This window comes from Leuciscus leuciscus, assembly GCF_965113295.1.
Source record: "Leuciscus leuciscus genome assembly, chromosome: 12".
Taxonomy (NCBI): Eukaryota; Metazoa; Chordata; class Actinopteri; order Cypriniformes; family Leuciscidae; genus Leuciscus; species Leuciscus leuciscus.
Genome location: NC_138736.1, coordinates 38,729,056 through 38,749,588, shown reverse-complemented (window position 1 = coordinate 38,749,588; position 20,533 = coordinate 38,729,056). Strand labels below are relative to the sequence as shown.

Here is a 20,533-nt window from a genome sequence, read left to right as displayed (position 1 = left end):
TAACATCTGCAAAGCGTCTAATTTGTAAACAAAATGATTTGCGCACTAAATCCAGCAGGGCTCTACACTAATTTTTTTTTTCCCAGGGAGTAGGCCTACATGTGCTCCTAAATGGAAAAATTTAGGAGCACACAAAGAAATATGTTTTAAATATATAAAATAAAATGACATAACCTTTTTTGTTACATGTCAGTTTTAATAGCCATTATAAAAGTATAAGTAGCCTAAAAGGTACAAGAAGCTATACAATAATTAAGCAAACGATTCAGTCAAATATAAGTCAGCTCTCTAGGCTACAACGTTAAAGTTAAATAGACTAAATATATAAAGCTATGAAACTTCACTTTGCCCTCAGCCAAAACGTTTTGCCAGGGAACAAATTATATATTAATGAGACAAATAAAATAAATAAATCGCCCGTTAGATATACACAAGACAATTTATATCTCATGTTAAACCACTAGACTAGAGACATCCGAGCCAGCGGCAAACGTCAGCAGCACTAACCGAGGAAAGGCTGTTCTCGGCGGGGTACATGAGCGCCGAGCGTCCGATTGCCTGCATGCCTGGATCTCACAACCCCGAAAACGTCAGATCAAATTTTCAAATAGGCGCTATCTTTATAAATAAACCAAAGATTCGAGCTTTAAACAACTACATTCTCGCCTGAAAAACTCTTAAAACTAAATTTTGTCACACAATAACAGCAGTATTTTTAAATTACGCGGGGTTTCTCCTCTGCCATTGACGATTGCTGGTTGGTGTGAGATACATTCTGGGATACCTGGCTGTCTCAAGTCCGCACAAGTCACCTCTCGATGCATCCTCAGTAAAAAGGGGCGGATCAAGAACACATCCGGGGATTTGAACTGGACTTGGCTAGATGTGAACTTTGAACTGGAACAGTACTTGGGCAGCAACTGATGACGTTTCACAAGTCCACAAGAACACAAGTACAGACAAGAACGCATATTGAGAAACAGCCAGAGTCCTGCACGGGTCCATTTTTGGAGACCCGCCCGTACCCGCCTGTACCCGCCCGTACCCACAAAGTTCAGCACCAGATCCGACCCGTCACCCGTGATAATATCAAAATTAAATCCGCACCCGCCCAGACCCGTTAATATTTGGCCCGTTACCCGACCCGTGCCCGCGATAAATCACACACAAGCTAAAATCTATTGAGCGGTGGGAACGCATTCATGTAACATGTAAGGGTGCGCTGCCAATAATGCACCTAAAAGCTGTCACAAAGAACTGGGAAAAGTAATGATTATTAATATGTCAAATATACCAAGGAGACATTTCAATTGTTTATTAATAAACAAGTGTTTTCTGTGTCAAAGATGAAGTTGACGATGCTGACTCGCGATCTTCGCAGTAGTGAACGCGCCAGAGAGAAATTCACATTTCATACGGATTAGCCTACATAAGCAGAGCAGTCTGTTTTATTTCGTTTTGAATTGTTTTGTTTAAAAGTACACATTTCATGCTTTCTATTTCTCAGGTCTGTGAGGCAAGTAGCTTATACACTGAGTTTCGGATCATTTAAGAGAAAAGCTCCACGCGCCGGCGCCTCCATGTCCTGATTATATTGCCTGCTATATTTACCTCTTATTTATTAAATCCAGGAAATTGGTTGATGAAACATTGATTAAAATTAAGATACAATTAATACAAAACGAAATTCACTTTAAAGAAAGGCTTTCTACAAAAACAAACTTAATGAAGTGGTCAAAATCATGTCTGCCCACTCAATTTGTCTCCCGATATTCGGGATCATCTTATCTTATTCATGCTTTTCACTTTTCAAATAATCAACATGAAATTTTTTAAAAATATTATTTTATTTAAACATGAATATGAAACTAAATCTTTTTTAATGACTGGGCTACAACACATAGGCCTATTAGCCTACAGTACAGATACATTTAATGTCGGAGCATTGCCGGTGAGCATGTGGGGGGAGAGATACGATTTTCGATCAATCATCGAATATTATTTTGCTTGATATGCCAATTCTTAATATTTGGTGTTTTAAATGCCTGTTTGAGATCTCTGTTAAAGTTTTAATTAGGTTCGTGGCCCTGAGTGTCGCGATTTCGGTTTCATTTCGCATATAGCCTACAGCCCTATAGATGACGCCACAGGTTTTTATTTAAAAGAAAGAGCGTAGCCTACGTTTGTATGTAGGCCTATATATTGGCAATTTATATACACAATACTTACTAAAATATAATTAATATCATTATATTGCATTTGTATTAGTTGTTTGAAGACAAAAATAAATAAATAATCGGTCGGTCTTAACGCAAGTTTACAACCGGCAAGTCTGTCGGACTAAAAGGGGGGGAAAAAATGAATTGGGTCCATCCTAAATTGACAGGGTCGGTCGGGTTACGGCAAACAAGAATATTTTTAAGGATGGCCTGAATAAAACACATATTTGCGTATGTGTAATGGTAATTTAGACATACAAACATTGCACATATTTTTCATCCGCTACCATAGACTGTAAAAAAATATGGACAAAGCGTCTGTGACGTCACCCATAGACTTTCTGAAGAACGGGTTTGAAGCCGTTTATGGGGGGTATGGGCGGCGCCATCTTGGAAAATCTCGGGAAATCCTAACCCTGCCCACCTTCTGGCCAATCCATATATGGGTAAAAGGGCGGGCTTTGTGTGAGACTGGAACGATGTCATTTTCGCGTGAAGAAAGCAACATAAACAACAATGGATGACATACAGCAGATCTTGTTCTTGCTTCCCTGCGTGTTTGTCACAAGAAGCCAAGCGCCGACATTAGGCGTTTCTCGATAGCAAGTACGCAAAGTTCGGACTTAATTGCCAAGTCCGACTCAGGAGAATGACTCCCGAGGATGCGAGTCTGGTTATTCTGCGCCACTCAGCTCACTCTGCTACTCCGGTTATCTCTGTATGTATATTTTAGGCAACAGTAAAACGAAATATGTTATAAAACACAACACTGCCTCTTTTCGTTTTAATTTAAAGAAATCTTAAACATTATAGCCACACAAATGTGGTTCAGGCAACGCGTAACGTTATTGATTATATTCACTGCATAACGTTAGCCTATTTATAACAAAACGAAATATAAAACATAACCCTGCCTCTTTTCGTTTAAATATAATATAAAAATATTAAACATTTTAATATGGTCCAGGCAATATGTGCATTTGTACTAAACAACAGATGTTGCAGTAAACATTACAGATCATCTTCGTTGTATTAAAATTTAAAATGACAAAACTCAACCAAAACTCAAGTCTCTTTTTGTTAAATTTCAGTTTTGTCAATATATTATTAGCCATTATAAAAGTATAAGTGAAAGGTACAAGAAGCTATACAAATAAAGCAAACAATTCAGTCAAACATACAAAGTCAGCGCTCTAGTCTAACCATACAACGGTAAAGTTAAATAGCTTATAAAGTTATGAAACTTCACTTAGCCCTCAGCCAAAACGATTGGCCAGGGAACAAATGATAGATTCACGAGACCAAAAATCGCCCGTTAGATATACTTGACGAATTATATCTCATGTTTAACCACTACAGAGACGCCAGAGTCAGCGGCAAACGTCAGAACGACTAGCCGAGGAAAGGTTGTTCCAGGCGGGGTACATGAGCGCCGAGTGCCCGGTGATCGTCTGGATCTCAACTGGATAAAATTTTCATAAATCTTTATAAATAAACCACAGATTTGAGCTTTAAACAACTATATTCTCGCCTGAAAAACTCTTAAAACTACATTTCATGATACAAAAACAGTAGTATTATATTTCAACTGTATATTAAAAAAATGGCGCTTCTTATGTTGTCATTCTCCTTGGCGCAGCCTATGCTCGTTATCAGCTGTCAATCAAGCTGTCAATCAAAGTTAACCACGCCCTTATTTGTCATACATTTTATATCTAAATACGATCTAAACTAACGAGTTAGAAAAAAATTCACCCCCCTCACAGTTGTCAGGCACTCGGAACCTATCGAAAAATACAATAAAAGTCCATGGGACCAACCTGTAAAAACATGAATTTATGCTGTGAAATTGGACATTTTAACATGGGGGTCTATGGACATTTGCTCCCTTTTGGGACCTCCCCCTAGCGGATTTTCGATGTATTGCAGTTTTTCGCACTTCCGGGTAGGCTTCATTTTTCAGATTAGAATGTTGCCGCTTGTCCGCTACCCGCCCCCAAGAAGTTCATTATCCGCCCGCATCCCCGCCCGTGAATTTTAGGAATGTCATAATCCACCCATTTTAGCCACTTTTATGCGGGTACCCGACCCGTTGCAGGACTCTGGTCTACGACTTACTTACTCACTTTCATTTGCGGCAGTTTGCGCGTTGGCTTGATGAATAGATCGCTCAGCTGCGGTGATGCAGCGTCATCATATCTGGCTATAATGACATCATGACATATAGCCAATAACACGTTCTCACACGTTTATTTTTAGCACTTTTGGGAGGAGTAAAATTGACATATCGTTAGCCTCATAGCATAATTGGCAATATGACTTAGGCAATTATGCTATGAGGCTAACGATATGTGGTTTCAACAACCAGATGCATTTACTACGGAAGCCCTGAACCGCAAGGTGAAAAAAAGAGAAAACTTCTTTCGTTATTTCGAAATATTTATGTCTAAATAACGACTTATTCAATAAATCTTATTGTGTCTAAATAACGACTTATGTCGAAGTAATGAGATATTATGTCGAAATAACGACTTAATATCTCAATATTTTACCTTGCGGTTCAGGGCTTCCGTACATTTACACTTGTCCATTTTTCGCTTAAAATAAAAATGTATGTTCTTAATTTTTTCCAGTGTTTACCTCACTTGACCAGCAGTTCCCACACTATTTCAGTGATTGGCTCATTGGTTGCGAATCGTCGCTCTCATTTGCATAAAGTTAGGCGCGTCATCATGTTTGCACATTGCGCAGTCACGTCCTCTTGCTTGCTATAAAAATAAAATAAAAAATAAAAAATAAAAAATAAAACCTCCTCTTGCTTGCTTTCCATGTGAAATCGTATGCTTCGCTTCATCGCGCAACGCTGTTGTTCCGTGTATTGAGAACAGCCCGTTCCACTGTGCTCATAAATTATTTTTCAAGCTCGCACTTATCTAATTTTAGGCGCAAATGCGAGTGAAATACTCACACTGTAGAGCCCTGTCCAGCGGGAGGCGGGAGCTGTATATTGAGAGACTGGGGGTGGAAAAAGGTTTAAATGGAGCGCAAAAGACGATGGAAGGGGACTCGATTCTAGTTACATTGTTTGAGTGCATGAGTGCTTAAGTGACGACACACCGCGACGACACCGCTCACATTTCCCTTCACGGAACGGTGTGGAATCTCTTCCCCCCAGCAATTGGGAGGGGCAACGTCGCTGTGGGCGAGTTAAGTGTTCTTTTAAGATTGTTTCTGTTTTTAAATTAAACTGATGTATTTAATAAAGTTGTGCTTCGTAACAATAGAGGGTGATAGTAAGGGTGGGTGGAACTGAAACTGGGAAGGTTTGGGGAACAGCCATAGGTACCATTTTGCACCTGCATGGAGTTGAGGTTTTAAATGAGTTTGAAGTGCCACTGTAATTGATTCTGGGTGTTGTCACCAGTGAAGTGAGTGAATTCACGTAGTGCTCGGTGTAGTTCTACGGCTTTCCAGGTTGTGTTTAGCCTGACCTTGTAGTCCCCTCTGTTAATAAAACTGCATATTTTGATTGAAGTTGTGGTGGTGGTGCGTTGTCTTGTGTTGCCAGACCATACTGGCTAAAATAATTAAAGGTGGTGGCAGCAGCCTATTAAGATTTAAATTATTACAATACGTAAATTCTACGTTCCTTTTCAAGAAAATGCTCTGTGACCCTGTCGTACCAACTAGGCGTCTTTTCCAGTGACTTGACCAGTGTCCTCTCAATGGCCAGCAGAGTTAGGTATAATTGTATAAATGTAATAATATAATAAAGGTATAAATAATAATATAATAAAGTATAATAATACTACTTGTAGTGGCGATTTGTCCTCAATTTAAATCAAACAAGAAATCAAAATAAAATAAACTCAAAATAAAATGGCCACTGAGGCACCTAAAGATTGAATCTTACGCAGGGCACAATAAGTCCAATGTCCAGGCAAGCATATCGTTCATGCAGTTTATTTCCATTTGAGCAAGCATACAAACAAATGGCCTCTGCAGCCTCTCTTTCCCTGGTAAAAAACCAACAACCTTTACCAGTGCCTGCCTGTACTAAGTGTAACCACCAATATATACAAACAGGTGCTCAGTACTATCAAAATAAAAGTCCCCAAAAATAATAACATTAACATTCTGTATCTACATCAATAAAATAATCATGCAAATTATTTAAGGTGAAACAAAATAAAGTAATCTAATTATTAACTTAATTACAAAACAAGGAAATAGCTCCAACATTCCGGCCCCTAATTGTGAAATGTGTAACCCCACAATTACTTTTCTTCCTGTAATGGAGCTATTCTCTAGCTATGCCCTAACTATAATACATAAATTCTTCTGATCTTCTTCCTGTGGCTGTCTAAAAAAGAAACAAAATGTAAGAAAAATAGAAGAGAAGAAGGAAAAGAAAGAATATATGTCCATGATGCTACACTGTGGCCTCCAGAAGCAGACAGATCTTCGTTATAGGTCTCTCCAAGACACTGGTCTTAGTTTGAAGGAGCACAGAGTGAACCAATCCTTTGGAGTCTGACTTAGTACTCAGAACTCGGCCCATCATCCAGGATCCTCTCGGTGCCGTGGCAACAGCAATGATGACGATATCCCCAGGAGAGAAACTTCTTCTTGGTATAGCCCATTTTTGTCTTTCCTGCATTAGAAGTAAGTAGTCAAACGTCCATCTTTTCCAAAAAAGTTTGGTAATGAACTGTACTTGCTTCCATCTTCTCCTGATATACATGTCACTCTGTGCGAAGAGTCCTGGAGGAAAGATGGGTTTTCCTTTTAGCAGAAGAATATGGTTTGGTGTGAGGGCCTCAAGGTCATTAGGGTCATCGGAGACCTTTGTAATGGGTCTGTCGTTTAGTATTGCCTCTACCTCACAAAACAGCGTCTGCAGGCCTTCATCATCCAAAACCTGCTGCCCGAAAACCGAGGTGAGTATGCTTCTTACTGAGCGGATCAGACGCTCCCAAACACCTGTAGGCTGTAGGTGTATTAAAGCTCCACTTAATCCCATCTTGAACCAAAGTACCTTGGATTTTTGCATTATTCAAAGCGGCAAGACTTTGCTTTAACTCTTTGTTTGCTCCAATGAAATTCGTGCCATTATCTGACCTTAGGCTGGACACCGGATCTCTTCTACAAATTAATCTCCGCAAAGCATTAATGCAGGAATCCGTATTTAAAGAGTATGCCACTTCCAGGTGTATTGCCCGACTGGTCAAACAGGTGAAAAGCACTCCATACCTTTTTAGAAAGCTTCTTCCTCTTTTAACTTCTGTGGGGCCGAAATAATCAACTCCCACATCTGTAAAAGGAGCCTTGTCTGGCATAACCCTCTCTTCAGGTAAATCTGCCATCTTCTGCTCTCCAAGTTTTCCTCTGTAACATCTACATGTTGTACATTCTGCAATTATTTTTCTTGCAGCAGAGTTGGCATTGATTATCCAATATCTCTGTCGGAGCTTATTCAACATGTGATTTCTTCCAGCGTGTCCTAGTTGTTGATGGATGTGACGTAAAATCAGCTGGGAAACATGCAAATCTTTGGAAAGGATAACAGGATGTTTAATCTCTGATGGTAACGCAGACTTGTGTAAGCGACCCCCGACTCTGAGAATGTCACCTTCCAATATAGGATCCAACTTGTACAATGAACTGTCCTTGGGGACATTAACAAAGTCGTTCTTCAGGGTGGCAATTTCACTCTTAAACCTGTGTTTTTGAACAAAACGAAGTATTGCCTTTTCTGCTTCATCATAACTTTCTCGAGTTAAGGATTTCACTCCAAAAGTGGCTTTGAAGAGGATTGACCTTAGAGCCCACATACTTCCACTGGTCAATGTCTGTGGCTTCTCTAATAACCGAAACCCTGTTTGCAACAAAGGTATGGAAATGTCTAGTTTCATTGCAGATATACTTGAGGACGGTTGTGAGGACAAAACACTGACTTCTTCAGCGGCCACTGTAACTCTCTCTGAAGCATTCTGTCCATTCGGACAGCCAGAACTGCTGCTGCGAGCTCCAGACGAGGAATGGTGACTTGCTTCAGGGGCGTAACTCTAGTTTTTCCCACAAGAAATGAAACATGTACTTTGTTATCAACTTTCAGTCTCAGGTAAGACACCGTACCATATCCAACTTGACTGGCATCTGAAAAGTTATGAATTTGTGCTGTAACAGATGTTCCAAAATCAGAAGGTTTAATGCAGCAATCCACCTGGAATCCAATAATTTTTTGGAGATCCATTAGCCAGTCAGACCATTGTTTAGAGAAGAAAGGGGGTATTTGTTCATCCCACTTCAAGTTTCTTCTACAGAGCTCCTGTAACATTAACTAGCTGACATGATAAAAGGACCCAAAAAACCTAATGGATCGTACAGTGAGCTGACCAACGACAAAATACCTCTCCTGGTATGTGGCCGTTCCTGTACCGAAGTCCTAAACCTAAACTTGTCAGACTCAACACACCATTGCAGACCAAGTACTCTTTCAATAGGAAGCTGGTCCGTGTCTAAATCCAGTTCTTTCGTCTCTGTTGCTCTGATGTTACTTGGGATTGACTTCAACACAACACTTCAACACTATTAGTCACCCATTTTCTGAGACTAAATCTGCCTTTGTCACAGAGCACAGTCAAGTCCTTTGCAATATGAATTGCATCTCTTTCTGAGGCTATGGACTTCAGGCAGTCGTCCACATAAAAGTTATGACGAACTGTACTGATCACTTCATCTGGAAAATCCAATGCATTGTCCTCTGCAGTTCTTCTCAAGGCATCATTTGCACAACTTGGGGACGATACAGCTCCAAACAAGTGTACCTTCATTCGATGTTCCACTGGTTCTTGATCAGTATCGCCATTAGGCCACCAAAGAAAGCTAAGAAAGTTCACGTGTTTATCAGGCACCTGTACTTGATAAAACATGGCATGGATGTCAGACATGACAGCAACATGTTCTTTTCTGAACCGAATGAGGACCCCAATAAGAGATTTGGTGAGATCCAGACCCTGCAAGGGTTTCACCTCCCAGGGTTCTATCACTTTTGCTGCATCAGTTCCAAGGAGCAAATCAACATTTGAATCCACGTCATGAAGGTTTATGTTCCCCAATTAAGACCATTTAGCCACATCCTCTTGTCGTGGAATGTTCAACTTTGACACTGGCATAATCTTTTGCGTTAAAACATTAGGTAATTCAATAAAATCATTAATATCCATGCCAGACACTTCCAAACCAGACAAAACATTAGTACTCACAATTATTATTATTTTTGACCCATTGTCCTTAATAAAATGTTTGCTGGCTTTCCTCTTAGACCTAGTCTCCTTGCCAAATCAACTGTGCAGAAAGTACCTGAACTCCCAGGATCCAGAAATGCGTAGGTCTGCACAACTGTATTACTCATCTGGCTTTTAACCTGAACTGCAACAATTAAGAAGACAGCATCATCCTCTTCACTGGCCCCTATATGACCACATGTCTGTTGTCCAGTTGACACACTTAGTGGAAGGCTTACAGACTCCTGTGCTTCTTTGAATGATGTACCGGAAAACTGGGTGGGGCTTTCTGGGATAGTCCTAAAATGGTTCAGGTCATACTTAGATGGGAGAGGTTATTATGTGAGTATAGGAGACCATAAGTCTGAGTGGACATCCATGACATGCGGAGTCCCTCAAGGCTCAATTCTTGCGCCACTCCTGTTCAACCTGTATATGCTCCCAATGAGCCAAATAATGAGAAACAACCAAATTGCTTACCACAGCTATGCAGACGACACACAGCTGTACTTAGCCCTATCGCCTAATGATTACAGCCCCATTGACTCCCTGTGCCAATGCATTGATGAGGTCAACAGTTGGATGTGTCAAAACTTTCTTCAATTAAACAAAGACAAAACTGAAGTTATTGCGTTTGGAAACAAAGATGAAGTTCTCAAGGTGAACGCATACCTTCTCTCTAGGGGTCAAACAACTAAACATCAAGTCAGGAATCTTGGCGTGACACTAGAGTCAGACCTTAGTTTCAGTAGTCATGTCAAAGAAATAACTAAATCAGCATACTATCATCTGAAAAATATTGCAAGAATTAGATGCTTTGTTTCCAGACAAGACTTAGAGAAACTTGTGCATGCTTTCATCACCAGCAGGGTGGATTATTGTAATGGACTCCTCACTGGCCTTCCCAAAAAGACCATAAGACAGTTGCAGCTCATACAGAACGCTGCCGCCAGGATTCTGAGCAGAACCAGAAAATATGAACATATCACACCAGTCCTCAGGTCTTTACACTGGCTCCCAGTTAGATTTAGGATTGATTTCAAAGTATTATTACTGGTATATAAATCATTCAATGGCCTAGGACCTCAATACATTGCAGATATGCTCACTGAATATAAACCCAACAGATCACTCAGATCATTAGGATCATATCAGCTAGAAATACCAAGGGTTCACTCTAAGCATGGTGAGTCTGCTTTTAGCTATTATGCCAGCCGCAGCTGGAACCAGCTTCCAGAAGAGATCAGATGTGCTCCTACAGTGGTCACATTCAAATCCAGACTCAAAACACTTCTGTTTAGCTATGCATTTACTGAATGAGCACTGTGCCGCTGTTCGTCCGACTGTACTGTATTGTATTTCATTTGATTTTTCTAAACTGTTTTAATTACTCTTGTTTCTTTTTATTATTTTAATTTCTTCTATGTAAAGCACTTTGAATTGCCATTGTGTATGAAATGTGCTATATAAATAAACTTGCCTTGCCTTGCCTTGCCTTGCCTACCCTTTCCCTCAATATGAAGGACTGATGGGTGCTTCAGGTGACACACACTACAATCCAAACGACTCCTACAGTCTTTGCTTGTGTGACCAATTTTTAAGCAACCAAAACAAATTCTATTTTCCTTTATGAAACTTATCTTGTCCCGGTGCATCTTCAACTTAAACCGTGAGCATTTATCCAGAGCGTGATTGTTCTGTTGGCAGAATAAACAGCATTTAAGATTACCTTGGGCAGAGGAGGACTTGATCTTATCATCAATGTAGATCTTATCTCCTTCTTTTACTGAACTGACACTGGTTGCAAAAGTGCTTCTAGTTCTTCTCTGCTTTGCATGACCAGCGTTGGAGGCTTTAGTACAGCTGGTAGGTTGACAATCCTGTATATTACCAAACAGAGGGTCAGAGACAATTCTTACTTGTTTTTCAACAAAGGTCACAAGGTCAGTAAATACAGCCCTGTTTCCACTTTGCTCCTGCAGATCACATGCAATATTTCTCAATTTTTCCCTTAGCTTATAAGGCAATTTCATCACAATGCTTCTGAGGTTGGATGGCATGTCCAACTAGAGTTCTCAACGGGTCGGGTCGGCCCGACAAACCCGACGGGACCCGCGGGTTCGGGCCGGGTTCGGGTCGAAAATATAAGCAAATGACTCGGGTCGGGTCGGACCTCGGGCTTAATCTTTTCCGCTCAGTAAAAAACAAAAAACAAAAAAAAAAACATTTATTATCATCGCTGCTGTTCACCGTAAAGAAAGTCTGGCTGCTGCGCGCAACGTGCATCATGGAGAGGGGCGGGGGCAGACGCCGCTGCGTGCACGCCTTTAGCCTGGAGAAGATGGAGTTGGTGAAAGTAAACTTGCTGCAGGTGAATTTAGAGTTCTCAACGGGCCTGAAAATTACAACCCGACCCGACCCGGCCCGTGGCTTTTAAAGCCCGGACCCGATGTAACCCGACACATCAACATGAATTATCTGCCCGAACCCGGCCCGCGGCCCGACGCCGCGTCGGATTTTTTTTTCTCATACACGTATTATCATGACCAGCAGACGCGAATTCAAATCAACCTTTAATGTTCACGCCTTTTAACAATACAAACAACTGAAACAATAAACTTTAAATATATAAATAGGCTGTAGTAGCGACGGTGAATTCACCTGCAGCAAGTTTACTTTCACCAACTCCATCTTCTCCAGGCTAAAGGCGTGCACGCAGCGGCGTCTGCCCCCGCCCCTCTCCATGATGCACGTTGCGCGCAGCAGCCAGACTTTCTTTACGGTGAACAGCAGCGATGATAATAAATGTTTTTTTTTTTGTTTTTTGTTTTTTACTGAGCGGAAAAGATTAAGCCCGAGGTCCGACCCGACCCGAGTCATTTGCTTATATTTTCGACCCGAACCCGGCCCGAACCCGCGGGTCCCGTCGGGTTTGTCGGGCCGACCCGACCCGTTGAGAACTCTAGGTGAATTCACCGTCGCTACTACAGCCTATTTATATATTTAAAGTTTATTGTTTCAGTTGTTTGTATTGTTAAAAGGCGTGAACATTAAAGGTTGATTTGAATTCGCGTCTGCTGGTCATGATAATACGTGTATGAGAAAAAAAAATCCGACGCGGCGTCGGGCCGCGGGCCGGGTTCGGGCAGATAATTCATGTTGATGTGTCGGGTTACATCGGGTCCGGGCTTTAAAAGCCACGGGCCGGGTCGGGTCGGGTTGTAATTTTCAGGCCCGTTGAGAACTCTATGTCCAACTCCTTCATATACATGACTTGCTGTGTTAAATTGGAACAACCTCGAAGAAACAGAGAGAATGATTGTAATGCTTTCACATCCTCTGGCTTAATAAGAGGCAATAAGAATTTTGTCCATATAAGCAGAGGCAATTTTGTGCTCATTGCCAAAATGTTCTGCAAGAAGGGATTTAGCTCTTTGGTATCCCTGCTGAGGAGACAAGTGCTGACAACTTTTCACCAGGTCTCTTGGCTGACCCCTGGTGTACTGCTCCAAAAAGTTCAAACAATCACTCATATTATTAGTCTTTTCTTCTACACAGTTTTCAAAAGCTCTAATAAAGGTTCGAAACTGAAGAGGGTCACCGTCAAACACGGGAATACTTCTCATTGGCAGAGCAGATGCAAAATTTTGCTGAACCAACAGTGTGGTAATATCATTCTGTTGTTGCATAATGCTCACAATATCATTCTGGGTGTTATCATTGCATGCTGAGTTAAAATAGGATTGCCGTCCTATTTGTTGAGCATCATGAACCATTTGTGTCCTTTGTGTTTGGGTGTCACTTGTTGCAAGTCTGGTGTCTGATTGTTTCATTTCCACCCTTTTAGGCCTGACAATATGAGCCTGTGACTCAGGGTGAGATTCACTGTGAATATTCTTTATGTCACTGTGTTCTGGAATGAAATGATCAGCGTGCGGATTCAGGCTGCCTGTCTTTTGCTTGTTCCTTTCATAATAGGAATTCATTCCGTCAGATCCTTTAGAACCACATTTTGAATTAATTTCCTGCACACGAAGTTTAGCATTGGCTGCAGCAAGGTCGGCTTCCAGAGCCAACTGTTCCTTTTCCTTCCTTAATTCCTCTTCTTTGGCTTCTAACAAGTGTTTCCTTTTTAATGCAGTCATGCGTTCCATAAGTGCTGCCTTATCAGCTTCTGCTTTTATCCTTGCAGATGAAGTTGAGGATACTCTTGATACTTGAGAGTGTAATATGGAATTATTCTCCTTTACAAATGAGATGTTAGATGCACTGTCTTCAGGTTTAATCCCATCAGAAGTTACACATTGGTTATCAGAATGTTCGGCATCAATATCAACTGATTGTACATATGGGCAGCCTCAAACAAGGCTCAGTGAAATCACAGAACATGGTCATTTTTGTATGAAAATACTAATTTTGTCTTAAAGATACATCATTTGTTGTATTAGGTCGCTTCAATGACATAGCTTTCCTATGAATGAATGATGTGAATGTCTCTGTTGAGGTATTGCGCAACCGCTACACATCTTCCAAAGTCCCTCAAAACCTTTAAGACTTCCAATATACAACCTCATGCAGTGAAACAATGAATCCAATGCTCCAATAGCTAAGCCATCTTCCAATACAGCTTCAAAGTAAAAATGTTCACGTACCGACGGTTGAACAGTTTCCTGTGATGTCCGTAGGCCACCGTCTTTGACAACGACGTGATTTTCGACGTGAAAAAAAGCACAAACACTGCAGAGATGGCAAGTTCAGCAGCTAACATTTGCTGAGGTGAAGTGAGTAGTGACGCGGCTAACAGCAAACAAACGGCTAGCATTGACATCAGCGGCCCACCTGTCACTCTAGTGGACACACCCTTAATTATGCAGAACTTTAAATATTATCAACTAAATGGATGAGTTATAAAAAAAATTCACCCCCCTCACAGTTGTCATGAAGGGCAAAATTAGCTGTATAGACCAAAGCCACATACAGACACCAGGCTGTAAACACGTTTTTTTCTGCTGTAAAATTTGGTATTTTAACATGGGGAGATACAGATTTGACTCACTTTTGACACCAGCCTCAAGCGGCCAGTCAATGAATTGCAGTTTAACTCACTTCCGTGTTGGTTTCAAGAGAGAGACGGGGAGGTTGCTGCTTGGATCCACTTTAGCGGAAGTGAGAGACTGTACGTTTTGAATGTTCCCAGCAAACACAGAACGTTGGCACAACGTACCCAACCTTCTAACGTTTTAACAACATGGCCAAAAGGTTGCTATAACTACATTGTGTGGTGAAGGTTGTTACAGCATTGTCACAATGTTGACATTAAACCACTGTTCAGGGCCATTGCTTAAGGTTGTGCCTCTGGTGTCTTGACAACCACTGGACGACATATGTACTTGTCACCGCCCTGAAGCGCGAAAATCAGCCTTTTAAATTTCAACTGACCGTTGGGCTCATTGTGTTGTCTCATTCTTCATCAAGCAAGGATACGTGAGATTTGCGTTTAATTTACCTCAGCTAAATAAGATATGTAATTATTCAAAACACAACCTACAACTTCCTTGTCTAATGTGACATTTATTTGAACATCTTCTGGTCAGGTATGACAAATATTTAACTTTATGCCAAAAGTATGAAGCCAAAATTACTTTAATGGTGAGTAATTGATTTCAGCACTCCTTGAACAGGCAGCGACTCGTTAATGTTAATGTTAACTTTAATGTTTTTTCCTCTTTTTTTTGAAACGCACAGATTTTTTTTTTAACCGCTTGCACACCTGTTTATTTTTTTCCTTTGATTTGTCATCTCATTCGTTTCTTTGCCAGATTTCTGCATGTTTGCTCATGCTAGTTAACGTTAGTCCACTCCCTGTATAATATCAAAGCCCGTCTACGGAAAGCCTGTTCACTCCAACGCCCATTTTAAGTCCTACTGGTTGTAGTTCCAATCAGAGTTCCACTGGGGGCGCTCGCCATGAGTGCAAAATGAATGGGAGTCTATGGGGCTAGACGGCTAAATTTGTCTCTTTCACCCGATTGCCATTGAGAAATCTCAGATTTGATTGTAGGTTTTGCAAGTTCAACATGGGTTATAGGTTGAAAGTTGAATGAACGAGTACTTATGTCCTTTCGATTTCTTACAGTTGTTGAGTTGTTGTTGCCCATAACACGCTAGCATTCTGCTAATGAACGCTGATTGGTCAGTGAAGGACTGATTACGACCAGAGATACCGCTTGATGGCATCGTGGCATCCAAAGCGGGACCAGAAACAAACAAAACAAAAACTCTTCTAGCACGTGTATTTACCTGTGTCAGCTGTGTTGTCGATGCCTCGAGAGAAAAGAAAGTGCAGAGCGCGAAAGCACCAAAGTGACTGAAGGACTGCCGTAAAGCAGTATCTCTGGTCGTACGATGTATATGACGTCATTGACATTTTGAAAGACTTTTTAAAGCAAATAAGTGACTCTAAAAAATCTAACACCAAGCAATGTGTAATTTCTTTGCATCCCCTTTCGAAAACAACATTCAAATTACTAGACAAAAAATTATATCCTGAGAAAAGTGGATTTTGAGGGGTATAGCGCCATAGACCTCCATTCATTCTGCACTCGTCCTGTGAGCGCCCTCATGTGGAACAAGAGTGGAACTGCAACCGGAAGTTTGAGTGGCACTTCTCCCCTCATTAGACTTTCTCTGATATGTTTTTTTGTTGTTGTTTTTTTACCCACAAATGTATGACTTTTGGAAGTGCAATTTGATTACCATATGCAGTTTTAATAAAGTTGAATTAGCTAACCTTCTAAGTTATGTCATTTTTACTCTTCAAAATGTACACTTGCAGGTGTTAATTACAATGAAATTACTGTTAGGCCCATAAATAATAATAAGGATAAACAATATTTAAAAAGTATATCATTATCTAACATATGACTAATTAACAAAATTAACCACAAGACATAACATGCTAAATGGGGGATATCTATATCCTAGCATAAAAAAAATAATTGTCAGAGCGTCGTCTCTCAGTTGCTGAATGTTGCGCAACAACGTTGCTTACAGCCCTGTTGCGTCTTACAATTCTACGTTGTTACAATGTTGCGAGCACGTAGACTGCGACGTTGCTATAGCAGAAATGCAACGTGCCACAGACGTTGCCACAACGCAAATGTGTTTGCTGGGTTTATATCTCCTAAATGCGAATTTTGTCATTGTTTTGGAACACACCAGCTTATTCATAACCTTAAGGCTAACATATTCATACTAAAAGCTAAAAAACTTACATTTTGATTTCAGGATTTCCTTTAAGTAGAGTTTCTGGTGTCTCCCTAGTCCCTATCATATTCTCCATTAGGCCGCCTACCTAAAGGCCCTGCCACAAACAGTTCTGATTAATGCTCTATGCTCTCATCAGCACAGGTGTCGTGATAAGCTTAAAAACATATTATTAAAAAGATTATTAAAAAGGTGACAGATAACTTGAAGGTTTATAAGTGATATTCGTACATTACTGTATTTGATATCAGTTATTTTATTTACAAAGCTACCTCGTTTGACTTTTAATGGAAGCTTGTTTACTGAATTCTGAACTCGCCACTGAATATAAAATAATTCGCAATTGTGAGGAAAAAAAGTCAGAACTGTGAGACAAAAAGTTGCAATTATCTTTTAAATTGCAGAAACAAGTTTCTGTTCCTTTGTCCTTAAATCATTTTGAAGGAAATGATGCCCTCTTGTGGTACATTTTAGTGTGTTACAGTCAGACAGATTTACTTTTTAAGAACTGGAGACAAATAATCATTCAATCTAAAAAAAAAATCATCATTTTTAAAATAATATTCTCCACATAATATGTGTGTGAAAGTTTTTATTTTAATTTTATTTTTACATTAGAATATACAGTATGTGTGTTGTAAATTCTCCTGTAAAAAAAAAACCGGAATGTTTTTTTTGTTTGTTTTTTTAAATAGGAGAATAAGCAATTAGTGTACTGACAGACATTGGAGCCATTTGTTTCGACAGATATCCACAAGTGGGCCTACTTTAAACAGATCATAAAAGGCAGTTTATGTTCAGTCGTAAAGATGTTTATCTGTAGAAGTGGTTTCTGGTCAGTGTGGTCTTCACACATAAACACATGAGCCAACACCTCCATTAAATCAAGTGTGGAGCAAAATAAACAGCTCTGTGTAGGGTATGAGAGTTCATCATGTAAACCCCGTAAAACTGCCATCAGACGGTGTGTACAGCAGCGGCTCGGGACACAGCACTTCCCTCTACCCGCCGATGAATATAAATATCTATGGAGCTTATAATATGACAAAATGATTTGAATTTGAATTGTGTAAATTTGAATTATTTGCAAGTGTAATCTAACTAAATTGAATTTTAGGTGGTAGTTTAAATAGTTCTGAATTTGATTTTTTTTTAAACGAATATTGAACGTTTGAAATGTAACAAATTGAAATGTTTTTATGGCTGAATTTTATAGACATGTATTTTCAAACAGCTAGTTTTTTGTTCTGAATTCGTATAGTGCAAATATTCAGTTTAAAAAAATACAGATTCAAGTTTTCAAGATGAAGAAATTCGGAACTTCAAATTCAGTTTTCTAAAATTCAAGTTCAAAAATTCAAGTTCAAAAATTCAGATCTTACAGAAAGTAGGTCACAGGTCATCCACAGGGAAGAGTAAAGGATCTCAGATAAGTCGAACAGAGCATTTTGGCTGCAGTGCAGTAGTTTTCTGCCGCAAACGCGGTGGTGGTTCAAGAGAATCCTTGTATCTTTCGTTCAGTCGTTTTTTTATTTAATATTAAGAGTAGAAAAATGAGAAAACAGCTTGAGTATTAGATTTCTTCTAATATTCTAGTAATAATAGTCCGCTGCAGCAGTTGCACGGAGCTTACAAAACGCGTGTAATGCAACTATAGGCTACATTTAATTTTCTCATCAAACAACTAGACTAACGAATGGCTCGGCACAACAGAAGAGCTTAGACAGGGCTTTCTCTCTGTGTAGACCAGCAGTTGGTCTGAATTTGCTATAATCTATAGCCTATTTTCTCGACTGTATAGGCTAAGTCACGTTTTATCATGAAACACGCTGTGATTTATTCCAAAGTGACTCAGGCATATATAATGCATTTAACGTTAAATAATCTAAATGTTGACTTTCAAAAGTAGGCGCGCCAAGAAGGCTATTCTCTGTATTTTGGTTCATTTTTGGTGAGCGCCAGAAAGATCTAAAGAGACCGAGACGCGCTAAAGCAGCGCATCATGTTGTTTTATTTATTTTTCAATGGCATGATATTTTGTAGTCATTTTTAATGTACACAAATAAAAATATACATTTTACTGTTTCGGATGATGTCATATCATCTGTATGACTAAGTTATTTCCCAGCAGTGGAACAAATCCAAGTGATGGCGCTCGCGCATCGCGCTCTCACACAACATAGTAGGCTATCAGTTCTGGCGTTGCTTCATATCGCAGACTGTTCATTATCAAAATGAAACACAGTCAACCAAACATATAAAAAGTTATTCTGCATAATTTAATTGGTCTGTTGTACAATATAAAGGGAAAGCTGTGCCACACACAGTCCTACTCCAAACATTTCCCTTGCTGTGAAGACGCTGATTTAGCCTATAGGCCTACGTGTATTTTGGGACTCGACTGAAGTATGAAGCCTTCTTTATATTAATATTTAGCATCCACATGTTACATTGCAATGAAAACTTTTGACTGAATGAGAGATGCGCTACCGTTTCGATTTAAATAAATTTGTTTAGGCTTGGCGTTTATAAAGGGCACAATATAGGCTATTTTTATAGTCTGTAGCCTATATATTATTTTATTATAGCCTATAGCCTACATACTTATTTTTCATTCTTGTTGTTTTCTGCATTCATTTGTCATAAGGGAAAGTAAAATAGGCAACACATAGCATACATGTTAATAGTGTTTATCATGTAAATATTGTATTTTATTTACAGGTCTTTTACACTATTGCTGAATAGGCTAATATAAAAAAAATATAAAAAAATGATGACGCCTTTCTCTCTCAACATGATCCGGTGTGACTTGCACTCATGTGCATGCGACTTATTTTCTGGCAAATACGGTCAGTTAAAAAATGTTGCTGTATTATTACAAAATGCATAGAGTGGAGACCATTTGGGCAAAAAACCCACCCACATTTGGGCTTAATCACTGTTATTATTAGGAAATGTATTTAGGTGTAGACAAAATCAGTTATGTTTATTTATAAATATGAACGTACCTCGCATTTCCCGGACACTAGCCGTTAGTCTACTTCTTTGGCCTATTTTTTTTAGCTGGCCAGTTCTCAAAATCTGTGTGGAAAAGCTGCGGAGCGAGGAGAGAACGCACAATGGCTTTGCTTTGGAAGTTTTTTTTTTTGTTTGTTTGTTTTTTGAAAGTTTAGTTGCCAGAGAAAATAACACACCGTTTTGTTTAACATTGATACTCAATATTAATTTAATAAATAAATATAATGTCAGAGAATGCACAAAGCGCATCCTTTTGAGATGTAAATTATAATACATTTTAATAAAACACACAAGGCCTACATCATAAAACTCAGAAGATTATGTATTTTAATATATTATATTATAATACAAATAAAAAGGCGTCATACTTCAGTCGAGTCCCAAAATACACGTAGGCCTATAGGCTAAATCAGCGTCTTCACAGCAAGGGAAATGTTTGGAGTAGGACTGTGTGTGGCACAGCTTTCCCTTTATATTGTACAACAGACCAATTAAATTATGCAGAATAACTTTTTATATGTTTGGTTGACTGTGTTTCATTTTGATAATGAACAGTCTGCGATATGAAGCAACGCCAGAACTGATAGCCTACTATGTTGTGTGAGAGCGCGATGCGCGAGCGCCATCACTTGGATTTGTTCCACTGCTGGGAAATAACTTAGTCATACAGATGATATGACATCATCCGAAACAGTAAAATGTATATTTTTATTTGTGTACATTAAAAATGACTACAAAATA

At 39.5% G+C, this 20,533-nt stretch overlaps 1 protein-coding gene and 1 long non-coding RNA gene across 2 annotated transcripts in view; one reads left to right on the top strand and one right to left on the bottom strand.

The window, feature by feature from the left end:
• Positions 1 to 20,533, top strand: part of LOC309510620 — a 62,715-nt gene that overhangs the window by 12,036 nt on the left and 30,146 nt on the right. The gene's annotated exons all lie outside the window — the stretch shown is intronic.
• LOC309510604 (G-protein coupled receptor 20) overlaps positions 1 to 20,533 on the bottom strand; it is a 55,389-nt gene that overhangs the window by 28,724 nt on the left and 6,132 nt on the right. The window lies entirely within an intron of this gene.